Genomic DNA, 6,000 nt, shown 5'->3' on the forward strand with positions numbered 1-6,000 from the left:
CAAACCGAAACATACATTATAATACATTTAGTCAATGGCATGTGCCAAACTCTTGACTTCTCAGTCTTGCTATTGGGCTCCCGAGTGGTGCAGCGATCACTGCATCTCAGTGCTAGAGGCGTCACTACAGACCCTGGTTCGATTCCAGGCTGTATCACAACCGGCCGTGATTGGGAGTCCCATAGGGCGGCGCACAATTGGCCCAGCGTCGTTAGGGTTTGGCTGGAGTAGGCCATCATTGTAAGTAAGAATTTGTTCTTAACTGTCTTGCCTAGTTTAATAAAGGTTAAAAAAATAAAATATTGACTACATAATCTATTGTTGTTGCTATAACCTGTACTGCAATGCAGAAAGATATCCTGGACAGTCACTCATTAATAAAGATGATTACAGTATAATAAGAGAGATAATTGAGCCGTTCTTCAATTGCTGCCAAAGGGTGAGTTATCTGTGTGTTCTGTTGTAGGGCAGGGCTGGGTATCTACTGTATAAGGGTGAGTTATCTGTGTGTTCTGTTGTAGGGCAGGGCTGGGTATCTACTGTATAAGGGTGAGTTATCTGTGTGTTCTGTTGTAGGGCAGGGCTGGGTATCTACTGTATAAGGGTGAGTTATCTGTGTGTTCTGTTGTAGGGCAGGGCTGGGTATCTACTGTATAAGGGTGAGTTATCTGTGTGTTCTGTTTTAGGGCAGGGCTGGGTATCTACTGTATAAGGGTGAGTTATCTGTGTGTTCTGTTGTAGGGCAGGGCTGGGTATCTACTGTATAAGGGTGAGTTATCTGTGTGTTCTGTTGTAGGGCTGGGCTGGGTATCTACTGTACAAGGGTGAGTTATCTGTGTGCTCTGTTGTAGGGCTGGATATCTACTGCATAATGTGCCTTAAGGTTCCCACTGTAGTAGAGAGCTGATTCACCTAACCTAACCTAGCCATGCTTAGATACAGCCCCTTCACACACACACAACCCCTTCACACACACACCAAAGAGGTCTGTCCCCATGTTATCTCTTAGCCCTTCATCTAGTATCACCACATTCAGAGTAGTGATATGGTATCATTTCCACTGACTCAGGGGTGATTAGAACTCTGACTGTGTAATAATCTCATCAAATTGAAAATGCTGCTATTATCTGGTCTTTTATGTGTCTGTTGTCAGGGTAATAAACAGTTCATCACTAACTCTGTATCTCCTTTTACTAGAATAAATCATATTCCAAGACATTTGAAGAGACAGACATGTATTAAACTGCAAACTGTCAAATCTTGTATGTATACTTTTCTCTTAGCTGGATCTTTATTCCTTTCCTTCTATATATTCTGCTCAAAAAAATAAAGGGAACACTTAAACAACACATCCTAGATCTGAATGAAAGAAATAATCTTATTAAATACTTTTTTCTTTACATAGTTGAATGTGCTGACAACAAAATCACGCAAAAATAATCAATGGAAATCCAATTTATCAACCCATGGAGGTCTGGATTTGGAGTCACACTCAAAAGTGGAAAACCACACTACAGGCTGATCCAACTTTGATGTAATGTCCTTAAAACAAGTCAAAATGAGGCTCAGTAGTGTGTGTGGCCTCCACGTGCCTGTATGACCTCCCTACAACGCCTGGGCATGCTCCTGATGTGGTGGTGGATGGTCTCCTGAGGGATCTCCTCCCAGACCTGGACTAAAGCATCCGCCAACTCCTGGACAGTCTGTGGTGCAACGTGGCGTTGGTGGATGGAGCGAGACATGATGTCCCAGATGTGCTCAATTGGATTCAGGTCTGGGGAACGGGCGGGCCAGTCCATAGCATCAATGCCTTCCTCTTGCAGGAACTGCTGACACACTCCAGCCACATGAGGTCTAGCATTGTCTTGCATTAGGAGGAACCCAGGGCCAACCGCACCAGCATATGGTCTCACAAGGGGTCTGAGGATCTCATCTCGGTACCTAATGGCAGTCAGGCTACCTCTGGCGAGCACATGGAGGGCTGTGCGGCCCCCCAAAGAAATGCCACCCCACCCCACACCATGACTGACCCACCGCCAAACTGGTCATGCTGGAGGATGTTGCAGGCAGCAGAACGTTCTCCACGGCGTCTCCAGACTCTGTCACGTCTGTCACATGTGCTCAGTGTGAACCTGCTTTCATCTGTGAAGAGCACAGGGCGCCAGTGGCGAATTTGCCAATCTTGGTGTTCTCTGGCAAATGGCAAACGTCCTGCACGGTGTTGGGCTGTAAGCACAACCCCCACCTGTGGACGTCGGGCCCTCATACCACCCTCATGGAGTCTGTTTCTGACCGTTTGAGCAGACACATGCACATTTGTGGCCTGCTGGAGGTCATTTTGCAGGGCTCTGGCAGTGCTCCTCCTGCTCCTCCTTGCACAAAGGCAGAGGTAGCGGTCCTGCTGCTGGGTTGTTGCCCTCCTACGGCCTCCTCCACGTCTCCTGATGTACTGGCCTGTCTCCTGGTAGCGCCTCCATGCTCTGGACACTACGCTGACAGACACAGCAAACCTTCTTGCCACAGCTCGCATTGATGTGCCATCCTGGATGAGCTGCACTACCTGAGCCACTTGTGTGGGTTGTAGACTCCGTCTCATGCTACCACTAGAGTGAAAGCACCGCCAGCATTCAAAAGTGACCAAAACATCAGCCAGGAAGCATAGGAACTGAGAAGTGGTCTGTGGTCCCCACCTGCAGAACCACTCCTTTATTGGGGGTGTCTTGCTAATTGCCTATAATTTCCACCTGTCTATTCCATTTGCACAACAGCATGTGAAATGTATTGTCAATCAGTGTTGCTTCCTAAGTGGACAGTTTGATTTCACAGAAGTGTGATTGACTTGGAGTTACATTGTGTTGTTTAAGTGTTCCCTTTATTTTTTTGAGCAGTGTATATGTGTGTGTGTGTGTGTGTGTGTGTGTGTGTGTGTGTGTGTGTGTGTGTACACACCTGGCCATCCATCACTGTGTTTCCAGATGTTGCAACCTTCTAATAATTCAGAGGCAGTTTCAGACAAGACAGCCACAATGCCTGAGGCCCGGGCCAATCACCTACTTAAAGAGACGGTCTTCTCTCCCTAAACCAACACAGGATCTTCCTCTTTTGAAGTGCACCACACCATATGGCTAGATGTTCAGTTCATCAACGCCAATTCTCCCAGCCGATACTGATATCTGTTAGCGTGTGTCATGTAGCTGTCTGAGATGTGTCCCTTCCTCTATAACAGTCTGTCTGTCTGCCTGTATGTCAGGCTGCATGTCACTCTGCATGTCAGTCAGTGTATCTGTACATCTCTTTGTCTGTCTGTCTGCCTCTCTATCAACATGTATTTCTGACTACCGATCTCTCTCTCCGTATAGAGAAATAAAGAATGTGGACTGTGTAGCCTTTAGAGAACCTAGACTGAGGCAATTTATCTCCAGGTCCATATATTATCTCCAGGTCCATATATTATCTCCAGGTCCATATATTCCCCCAGACAGTAACACCCAGACTATTCCAATCACGAGCTACTTCAACAGGACCAGGAAGAGAAACGTCACCCTCTTTCATCTAGACATAACTCCACGAGACAACAGAACTGTCCATGGTAGAGAAAGGGGAGATCATATTTGAAAGAAGAATCGTTCATAAATCTCTTATATATGCACGGTAATGCTGCACAAGGTTGAAATAACAATTTTGGAAGTAATATGCAGAAAGGTTAATCAATTCTACAGCGAAAGGCAGGTTACTAAATGGTTGTAAACAGAGTCGGACTCACAGTAGTCTGTTTGAACTTCAGGTCTCTAGTCTAGACTATGAAGAATGCATTGGAGGCTGCTGAGGGGAGGACGGCTCATAATGGCTGGAATGGAGCGAATGGAATGGCATCAAACACAAGGAAAGCATGTGTTTGATGAATTGATACCATTCCCTCCTACCGCTCCAGCCAATACCATGAGGCCATCCTCCCCAATTAAGGTGCCACCAACCTCCTTTGGAAGAATGTCCCTTTGAACTGACGAGACCTCTGTTATAAAGCACCATGTCTATATCTCACAGTACCAGCTCAGTACATCTCAGTGGTTGAAGATGTTACCATGCTAGTGTCGCTATGTTAGCTGTATCTTACTGCATTGGCTCAACAGTGTGTTGCTGCATTGGTATCTCACTGCATTGGCTCAACATTATGTTGATCCATTGGTGTCTCACTGCGTTGGCTCAACAGTATGTTGCTGCATTGGTACAGTTGGAAGTTTACGTACACTTAGGTTGGAGTCATTAAAACTTGTTTTTCAACCACTCCACAAATGTAATGTTAACAAACTATAGTTTTGGCAAGTCGGTTAGGACATTTACTTTGTGCATGATACAAGTAATTTTTCCAACAATTGTTTCCAGACAGATTATTTCACTTATAATTCACAATTCCAGTGGGTCAGAAGTTTACATACACTAAGTTGACTGTGCCTTTAAACAGCTTGGAAAATTCCAGAAAATGATGTCATGGCTTTAGAAGCTTCTGATAGGCTAATTGACATCATTTGAGTCAATTGGAGGTGTACCTGTGGATGTATTTCAAGGCCTACCTTCAAACTCAGTGCCTCTTTGCTTGGCATCATGGGATAATAAAAATAAATCAGCCAAGACCTCAGAAAAACATTTGTAGACCTCCACAAGTCTGGTTCATCCTTGGGAGCAATTTCCAAATGGCTGAAGGTACCACATGCATCTGTACAAACAATAGTACGCAAGTATAAACACCATGGGACCACGCAGCCGTCATACCGCTCAGGAAGGAAACGCGTTCTGTCTCCTAGAGATGAACGCACTTTGGTGCAAAAAGTGCAAATCAATCCCAGAACAACAGCAAAGGACCTTGTGAAGATGCTGGAGGAAACAGCTGCAAAAGTATCTATATCCACAGTAAAACGAGTCCTCTATCGACATAACCTGAAAGGCCGCTCAGCTTGGAAGAAGCCTCTGCTCCAAAACCGCCATAAAAAAAGACAGACTACGGTTTGCAACAGCACATATGGACAAAGATTGTACTTTTTGGAGAAATGTCCTCTGGTCTGATGAAACAAAAATAGAACTGTTTGGCCATAATGACCATCATTATGTTTGGAGGAAAAAGGGGGAGGCTTGCAAGCCGAAGAACACCATCCCAGATGCGAAGCACGGGGTGGCAGCATCATGTTGTGTGGGTGCTTCGCTGCAGGAGGGACTGGTGCACTTCACAAAATAGATGGCATCATGAGGACATCAGTCAGGAAGTTAAAGCTTGGTCGCAAATGGGTCATCCAAATGGACAATGACCCCAAGCATACTTCCAAAGTTGTGGCAAAATGGCTTAAGGACAACAAAGTCAAGGTATTCGAGTGGCCATCACAAAGCACTGACCTCAATCCTACAGAGAATGTGTGGGCAGAACTGAAAAAGCATGTGTGAGCAAGGAGGCCTACAAACCTGACTCAGTTACACCAGCTCTGTCAGGAGGAATGGACCAAAATTCACCCAACTTATTGTGGGAAGCTTGTGGAAGGCTACCCGAAATGTTTGACCCAAGTTAAACAAGTTAAGGCAATACTACCAAATACTAATGGAGTGTATATAAACTTCTGACCCACTGGGAATGTGATGAAAGAAATAAATGCTGAAATAAATCATTCTCTCTACTATTTTTCTGACATTTCACATTCTAAGTTAAAGTGGTGATCGTAACTGACCTAAGACAGGGACTTTTTACTAGGATTAAATGTCTGGAATCGTGAAAAACTGAGTTTAAATGTATTTGGCTAAGGTGTATTGTAACGCCCTGGCCATAGAGAGGGTTTTTTGTTCTCTATTTTTGGTTAGGCCAGGGTGTGACTTGGGTGGGCGTTCTATGTTCCGACAGAACTGTTGCTGGTCGTTTTTGGTTTATTTTGTAAGTGTTCATTTAGTCCATTAAAGTCTTTCAAGATGAACACATCCTCCGCTGCACCTTGGTCTCATTTTGAGGACGGCCATTACATG

This window comes from Salmo trutta, chromosome 40 (assembly GCF_901001165.1).
Source record: "Salmo trutta chromosome 40, fSalTru1.1, whole genome shotgun sequence".
Taxonomy (NCBI): domain Eukaryota; kingdom Metazoa; phylum Chordata; class Actinopteri; order Salmoniformes; family Salmonidae; genus Salmo; species Salmo trutta.